Consider the following 9357-nt stretch of genomic DNA (forward strand, 5'->3'; position numbering starts at 1 on the left):
TCAAAACAAACAAGGGCACAGACCACAAAGCTCTCTTATTGATCTGGAAACCCCGGACAACCTCACAACATCTTGAAAGATTGTGTGTTGTGCCAGCTCACCGTCGGGCACAGAGTACCAGGAGTATTATCTCATCAGCTTCCTGGTGGCCTGTGTACAGCAGACCCCTCTTTTAGAAGCGGAATCCAACCATTTTTAGTGTGCTAGGGAACTTTGAATCCCCTGGGATCCCGTGTTGATAGGCTCCAAACATTTCCAGTTTACCCTTTCTGCTTTGCATAGAGATCCACAGGAGACAAAAACAAAATCTTTACTATAAAATAAAGCCTTTTCAAAAGCTGAACAATCAAGACCTCCCTCCTGATTTCTGAATTTTTTTTTTTTTGCTTTTTTTTTTTTTCACACCCTTAGATGTTTGTACTGACCATGAATACCACATACCCAGCCTGGTTCAATGGGCTCTATGCCTATTAAGCTTTAATGGACACCATGATATATAAAACGAGGAGCCTTTGTTACAATGCTTTATCTAAAGCTGGCTATTTTCTTCTCAGCGGTCTCTCTTTAGTCCTTTGTAAAACATCCTTGCCTCGTAGGAGAAACATAAGCCTGCCTGCCTGCCTTGTACGCCTGTTTTTAAACACACACAAAACGCAGGACGATATCATTCTCTTCCCAAACTCTTCTGTGTGATTTAACACTCTTCCCTGGGTCTGTGTTGTTTGTTTGTTTTAACCACAGGGCTGCATGGTGGTCGATCCCTCAGGCTCTCTACCTTTCCAATGCACATCCAACCCTCTAGACACAGAATTTTCTACTAAACAATTCTGCTCAGGACTGACCAACCAGGCAGCTCAGTGACCATGAAGACAGGATCGGCCCCCTTAACCCTTGCTGTTCTGGCAGTGAGCAACATGCCCTTTGCTTATTTGACAGTTTCTATAAGCTTTTTTCAATTCGGTTTTTACCCCCTCTCCTGGCTGCCTTCAAGCAATTCTAAAAGACCCCCTCTGAAAACAGGCAGTGATTCCTCCCTCTACCCATTGTACTGCCCCAAGAGTGTTTCAGAACACAAACCCACGCCACACTCTGCACAAACAAAAAACAGATCATCTTTGATAAACAGCACGGATCGATAAGAACTTCTACAGCCCCTGAACACTTTACCCGAGAAGGGCTGCTTTAGCCAGTGAACCCCTCAAAAATCCATCACTGTCAGAGCCTACTTGTAAAAAGACTACAATTCATAATGATTACTCCACACTGTCACTAATAGTATACTACACTCTATTTATGAGGCCAATCTTTTTGTTCATCTTAGTTAGATGTCACTTGTAATGAGGTTCTGTGTAATGGATTTCAGTTCGGTGAAGCACCGAGCGCAAACACTCTGGTGACAGAAAGCGTTATAGTATGCATGAGTGTGATCATCAATTATCAGGGCCTTTATGGAATCCAGAATCCTAAATCGGAAGATTTTCATTTTTTTTAAAGGAGTATTTTTTAAAAGCCACTCAGTGCTACACCACACTTTTTTATAATGCTATACCTATGTTAGAAAGAAAACATGTTCACAGTGGGACCCCCAGCCTACACCAACATGCACGGCGAATCACTTCTAAAATAGAAAACCAGATGACAAAAATGCAATACACTTCGAGAAAACTGGATGATATCTGGTTTTAAAACTAGGTCTTAATATCGGTACACTCCACGCCTCTAAAGCTCAGCTCAGAAAATTGAAGTTCAATAGGCTGTGCGATTATGTATCTTTTCTATGTGTAAAAAGGCTTTTTAAGCTGTTATCTGACTACGGTAATTGCCACTTTAAATTGATCCACGTCAACAAAACCTGGATCCCTGGAGATTCTCACCTAGAAGCCTGATTGCAGAAAGGGCCTGGCTGAACGTGCAGCGGAGGCTGGTTCAGCGTGTTTCCCAAGGAGCCCATCCCCGTTTTTAGCCCAGAGACAGGCAAAGCTGCAGCACCATTTGGCATCTCTCCCTGAGCTGGGAAACCTGGATATGTATAGATACAGTGACTTGGACAGAAATAACTTACCCTTTAATAAAAAGAGTACGAGGAGCCAAGATCTCTAACCTCCAAACAGTATAATAAAAATAGACAATCGATAGCGTGACGAATGTATTTATATAGGTGAAAGATGAGCCAAGACAAAGAAGCCGAGCGTGTGCTGGAAAAGTTTTCTCCAGTGCAAAACACTGTCCTGTATCACCGTCCATGTGTAGTTCGGAAAATCAAAATATATTCCAAACAACAAAGAATACATTAATGATCCATTAAGCACTTTCTCAGAAAAGTCATGGCCATTAATACATAACTTTTGATTTCATAGAAAGCCTATTATTAAAGGCAGTTTTAAAATGAGAGTTATCTAAACTGTCACTTTCAAAATCAGCAAATGTAGCCAGTAATGACATACTGGACTCACTAAAGAAGAGGAAAAAAATACGTGACTGGTTTTGTGATGGCAACTTTGTATCACTCATCCGAGCCACACCACACCACGCCACTTCCACAGCAGAACAGCCCAGTCTTCCCTTTGTTCAGATCTGACTCAGCCCCAGACAACAGCCATGCAGGGGCATTATCTGCAGCAGAGAGACCTCCACCCTGCTGAAGAGAGAACTGCGCAGAAGCTTTTCCAGGGCCTTCTCAGCTCCCCTCCCTGCCTCTTGCAGACTGTTGTGCTACACTGTGCCTGCACACAGTGGGTATTAAGTGAGTTAATTCAAAGGATCTGGAACCTCATTGATCCTAATTGAAAGCAATACACCCAACCAAATACTTTCCTACCCCATCTGCTCTGGCCTGCCACCAGCTATTCAATACAAGAGAATTAATAGTTTCAGATATTCTAACCGGCCCAATAAAGGCACACTCATTTAAGCAGGGCTGCATTAACAACGTGAAAAAAACAAGGGCAAAACGGGTTCAAATGGAGCATTTCACTTCTGGTTGGCTTTCAGCAAGCCGAATAAGGTTTATTCTGACTTTTTATGTGCAAGACTTGATAAACTGAATGCGAAGGCACTCAGTGATCAGCCAACGAGCATTGATGAATGGCCACGGAGACCCCCATGCTCTGGGGAGACCCTTCCACAAAGTGGCGCACCAGCTTGAAAGGGCGGGCTCACAAATGTCCAGATTTCTCAGCTGGCTTGTTCCACTTTCTATCTCAGACCACTGGCCACCAAATGAGGCTGACATATTGGAAAATAATGTTTTATGGGCGAGTGGTAAAAAATAAAATGGAGGCATTAGCTCTGCTTTCAAATTCAAATCTTCTGGTTTTGTCAGACCCCAAAGGTTTTGATTTTCCACCCAGCTGGAAGCTATTAGTGTCCCCTAAAGGCGTCCCACTGACAGGGCAAACCTACCTAATGTGGGAGCCGCTGGGTGGAGGGAGAGGGACCTCTCCGGGGGATTTCCTGACTTCTCCTCACTCTGACACTCGATTCAATAGATACAACACCCAGTAAAAACGTACGTTAATTTGTTTCGGCCCCTGAAAGGCATTTGAAACTGTATTAAATAAAGGCCATAATAGATTGTCTCCTGACAAAGATAAATCCAATTATACTTTGTCTGCAAGGAAACAAATGACGTATGGTTTAGGCTGTAACATAAGATACAGCCAACCCCGAAGAAATGAGTGGGAAAGAAAATAAGTCATAAAATTCACGGGGTGTTCCATCGTGGTGAGAGGGGAGCTGTCATCTTTTCTGTAAATGCCTGCTGTAAAGAGATAGACACAGTCAGACGATTTCTAGTATTTTCTTTGGGGAATGATTGGCAAGCACTTGCACTTCCTCAACTGTCAGCTGGCACCCAGAAAGAGACCAGGAGAACTTTGCTTAATTGACAATGGAGCAGTGTTGTGACTGCCACCTAAAGAATCTGGACGGTGGTGTATAAACATATTGGGGTCAAAGGATCTTGAGGGCTGTCCTAGAGGGCCAAAGTAGGATGCAAGGAAGTGAAAGGAGACAGGCTGGAGAGAGAAAGCTTGTCGCAGTAGGTGATTACACAGAAATTATGGAGGCAGGAAGGCTTGGACCATGTGCAACGAGATGGACAAGGTCCCCTCCATCCTGCGGAGAACATGTTATGTGGTCTTTGTGACATCCTATGATTCCAGGCCAGTGGGAGGCAGGGAGGTAGATGGTGATATCACAACCCCTACACTTCACCTTCATCTTCCACTCTCTAATACTAATGCAAGAGTAATGTCTTCCTAATAATCCAGTCTCTGTGACATTTTCCCACTATTAACCACGTTTGTAAAACAAAGCAGCTCATGCAAACATTTTGACAGGTTTTTGTTTGTTTATGTGTGTTTGTTTTTTTCAAGACAGGTTTTCACTGGGTAGCCCTGGCTGACCTGGATCTCAGTCTGCAGACCTGGCTGGCCTCGAACTCACAGCGATCCATGTACCTCTATCTGCTGAGTGCTGGGATTAAAGGCGTGCGCCGACCACCACTGCTACCTCTACACCTGGCATTTTTACAGTTTTTTTAAGCAATGTAAATGCTTATGTAAATGTAAATGATTTAGGGGCTTTGGTCAACAAAAGTTATCTAGCCAGACATGGTGATGCCTACCCTTAATAACAACACTCAGGAGACAGTCACGTCTCTGAAAGCTTTAAGACCAGTCTGGTCTACATAGCAAGTTCTAGGCTAGTCAGAGCAACATAGTAAGACCCTATCTCCAAAAAGAAAAAGAGAGAAATAAAGAAACCCTCAAATACACATACACACTTCATGTACGGAAGCAAATATGTTTCTTATTATGTACATAAATATGTAGATTTATGTGCATTTGTGTAAAATAAAGTTTTAAAAATATTACTTGCTAGCAGTAAATAGAACCTGTTATTTGTAATTATTATTTATTTATAATAGTGACAGTGTCTTTATAGTATCATAATATATTATATACTTCTGGTAGTAGACAGCTTTTGACTTGTACTATCTAAGAAACGCTAAAATCTGGACATTGCTTTAACATGCACTTTGGTTGAACATTATTGTATGCAAATGAAACTTAAGCCTACTAATGTTCTAAATAGTAGATTTTTCCACAGAAAAAGTGGTTTAAATTCTTTTTTTTTTTTTTAGAGTTTAAATAAAAACACTCTGGGTTTAACCTATAATGAAGAATTCTATAATGAGAGTTCAAATAAAACCATCACTCTCTGATTCGAAAGCGAGATCTTTGAGATATCTATTTGCACACAAACCTACGGATAAGTTACCATTTCCATCCCATTTTCTAACCTCAAACCCACGGGGATAAAATAGAAGGTACCTAGCTACTCTGCCCTGTCCCCATGGCAAGGCCTCTAACACTATACGGAAAACCTTTGTCTTGGTGTCACCACCTTCCCATCTTGACTAATGGCTAGTTAGTTCTGTTAAAATGCAAGGGTGATGGCGTATGCTCCAATGACCTTTCCCTCCTCTCAGCACCAGAGACAAAAACCCGCAGCTCTGCCGTGTGCAGGCAGCCATCTGGACAGCTTTCCCTCAAAGCCCAGCCCACACCACACTGCAGGCAGAATCAGAGTGCTCCAGAGCTCTGTGGGGCTATTCATGACATACCAAGTTCACATTCTCTGCCTGTAGGCTTGCAACAATAAATGCTAATGAGGGCTATGAATGACAATTTTAAAGACAATGAAAAGGTCTCCAAATCCCTTGCATATGGAGACACTGTTTTCCAGACTTCACCTTCTGTTGCAGTACTGTCAGAATCTAAAGGATTAAAAAAAAATCATAATGACCTAAGGAAAACAATAAGAGGATGAAAGCCGAACTGAATCCTTAAGATTTCCAGAGAAAGCGATCTGCATAGGGCCAGCAAACAACAGACTTTACCAACCACGAACAACCCCATGAATTCATAAGGCACCTTTGATCTCCATTACCCTTGTATCGTGGACAGGATGCTCTTGCTAAACACTGACACACCACCCTTTTGAGCTGCAACGCATTAATGCAAAAATAATTATGACCAGCATGGTGCCCATCATCATTCTTGCGCCGAATAGAAGATATTCCACATATTTTATAATAACTAAAAACAAAACAGGTTTTCTTCCGGTAGCATCCTGGTCGTAAGGACCAACACGACAGCAGAGGCGCAGAGAGGTGCAGCTAGTCGAAGCCTGCCTGATCTGCACAGCAAGTTCCAGGCCAACTGTGGTTTCTGAGTATAAGACCACATCCCCCCAAAGCGCAAACATAATAAATATTTAGAAATGATCACATGTGGCCATGGTTCTGGCAGTGCGATTTCACAGGATGATCATTCTCCAAACCCTCTAAAATGGGCATATATTATACTTTGAACCAAGTAGATTCTACATAATACATATTGCTTTCAATGCAATTAAAAAACAGAACAAAAAAGCATAAACACAGGAATATTTTAAAAATCAACAAAAAGATTCTTCTTATTATGGTTAGAGGAACTGCCTAGCGGCTAATTCTTTTCATTAACACAGATGTAAACACTTCCAACAAAATCCACCAGGGGGAGCAAAGACACAGCAATACAAGGATCCCAGATTTTTTTTTTTTTTTTCCACCCTCTGGTCATATTTTTCCCTCAGTGCTTTTTATCTCTAGCAAACGCCCACCTGTATTTCTCCACATTGCAAATTCTTAAACTCTATGCACATACACTAATTTGTAACATTTCTACATAGATTCAAACTTACTAAAACAAACAAAAAAAAAAACCTTTTAGCTATAAAGAGTTCTATTACCAAATTTCACTCCAAAATGAGTTTTATTTGCCCGAATAATTCCCAGCATAGCAAGTCTGCTAGAGTACCAGGTGAATTTTAAAATTTATATTTTATAATGACCCCAGAGACGTCCATCATTCATAGCTCTCCCCCACGCACGGCCAGGCAGAATAGAATTCGTTGCTGGATAGTCTTAAATATAGATAATACAGTAAGTAGAGTGCTTCAAATCTTCCAACCTCAGCTCCGTTCACTTAGCAACTTCAACACTTACTTCCGCTTAATAAAATTACCCTTAATTATATGTCTCAGAAAACAAAAACAAAAACACTTTTTATGTGAAAATGTCCCTTTTGCATTCCTGTTTGTAAACTGATATAAGGGCAAGTTCCTAACACAGTTGTTCACCTGCTCTTGGCTGCCCAGTCTCCTCTCTTCCACATCACCTTTTCTGTCGGGTTTCCTCCAAGTAGACAGGGCAAACTCACCTGAAAGCCAGAGCTCCAACTATTTGTCTCCCCAAGTCCTCTCCTGCCACACTGCACCCAGGGCTAGCATCCCCTGCATCCCAGAAAACTGGGACTGCAAGATAACCAGCCAGCCATGAACGCTAGAGCTGCTGGGTGGGGATGCACAGGAGAGTCTGTCTGTCTGTAAACAATGAGTGGCTACAAATATATTTTTATGGTTTTTACCCCGTGTGCATGCTGGTGTTGAAAGGAGAAATACACTGAAGGAGACGCAGCAGCCTGCTACATAAATAAACAGGAAGGAGCCTACCCATAGAGAACTCCAGGCAGAGTGACTTAATGCCTGTTGGGTAACAGACCACCTGGCCAGGTCTGTCGCCAGGGACACCAGGCTAATCCAGCCATTTAAATGATTATACACTTTCCCCTGGCACAGTGCACAAATACTCAAACACAGACATTATATCCACAAAGGTAATAGAAATAAAAAGTTTCAAAAATAATTCCCACCAAATACTTTCCTACAAAGTCCAACTGGGTGCACAAAAGGGGTGCACAGAACCTATTGCTCGGAGCTGAGCTGTGTTTGTGCCGTCTTCAGAAGAACAAACTGCTCTTTTTACACACCCACAATTCTTATTTGTATTTATGTTGGATAACGTGTGCCTCTAAAGGCTGAATGTCCTTCACACTGCACGGCAGAGTCGTCATGAAGTAGTTGGAAAAATCCAAATTACCGCAACACATGTAGTCACACTTTCCTCTGATTCTGAAGGAAAAAGTACAACCACCCTTGCTCCCCACACAAAGGGAGGACACTTCAGCAGGTCCACACTATAGATAAGGAAGCTGCCAGACTTCCTCTGGGGAAAGGTAAGGTCTTGTTATATCCCAGAGACCTTTCAAAGGGCTCCATCTCCAAGCACTTCTTAGTCTGTTTTCAATGTGTGATTCCCCAAGGTTAGACATACTGCTAACCAATATTATTTCTCACCACCTCCAGCTTCTTCCAAGGGTGTGTGCCACTTCTCACTGTGAGTGTCAACACTAATATTCAAATTCCAAGGAAACAGAGAAAGACCCAAATGTCAAAAATTCTATTACTTTTCGTTTCAAATGAGATATTCAATATTCACATATGATTAATCATCTTGGAACTGTTAGTTTCACAAGGAATTATGGATTCGTGAGTCTGACCACACGGTAGCAACACACAGGGATGCCATCACACAGGTTTGAAAACTGAGGTCTCCGTCTTCTGCTGGCTAACATGTGGTGGAGTGAGTGAGAGGGATTGAGCCACAGCAAGGCCAGAAGTAGGAAAGGAAAGAGCCACATGTTTAAATCCTTTGCAGAAAGACGGAAGCCAAGCCTATCTGTCAGTATAGACCAGAAGCAATGAGCAGGGGACTCAGCCCTGGCAGGAATCTCAGATTCACAGCCAAACCCTCTTACACACACTGCCTGAACCAGACTGAGGTTGGGACAGACAGGGCAGGCCTTGCAGGATGTCAGAGGGCCAGGAGGCTGCAGGAGATGCTGGGCTTTCCCACACTGCCAGGCTGACTGTTTTGCTCTTCAGGTAATTAAACAAGGAAGCGGGGCTGCTGGGTAAGAGCTGACCATGCAGCCTTGGCTCCACAGATCAACTTCCCCAAGCACTGCTTGGAGCATGGGTAGAAACCCCCCCTTTCACTCTCCAGCATTTCCTCTCTCCACCCCTTCCATAATCTGACCCAGAAACAATTCCTGCTGCCTACAAAAAGATCCCATCCATGCATGAATGTGAACTTACAGGTTAGGACCTCTCCTGGCACCCCCAGACATCACCCAGCACAGGGGAAAGAGAAATGACCCAAATCACAGAGCTTTAGTAGAGATTCAGATACAACACACTCAGGTAGCAAGCACAGCAGTGTCTTCACCAAAGTCAGTTAAAGAAAAAGCATTACTCCATTGTGTTAATGAGCGCTGAACTGCAAGACGACTCTTCAAATTCAACCAATGCTAGTAAAAACGGTTTCTGATAGCCTTAGTTCACAGATGAAGCATTTCTTCTAATAGTAACTCATACAATTGTTTCAAGCTTTGATAATTGTCATTAATA

The 9357-nt window shown here is 42.5% G+C and overlaps 1 protein-coding gene across 7 annotated transcripts in view; it reads right to left on the reverse strand.

Moving 5' to 3' along the window:
- Positions 1–9357, reverse strand: part of Runx1t1 (RUNX1 partner transcriptional co-repressor 1) — a 159427-nt gene that overhangs the window by 116741 nt on the left and 33329 nt on the right. The gene's annotated exons all lie outside the window — the stretch shown is intronic.

The sequence above is a fragment of the Alexandromys fortis genome, unplaced genomic scaffold (assembly GCF_014885135.2).
Source record: "Alexandromys fortis isolate MF-2015 unplaced genomic scaffold, M_Fortis_MF-2015_v1.1 scaffold_18, whole genome shotgun sequence".
Classification (NCBI taxonomy): Eukaryota; Metazoa; Chordata; class Mammalia; order Rodentia; family Cricetidae; genus Alexandromys; species Alexandromys fortis.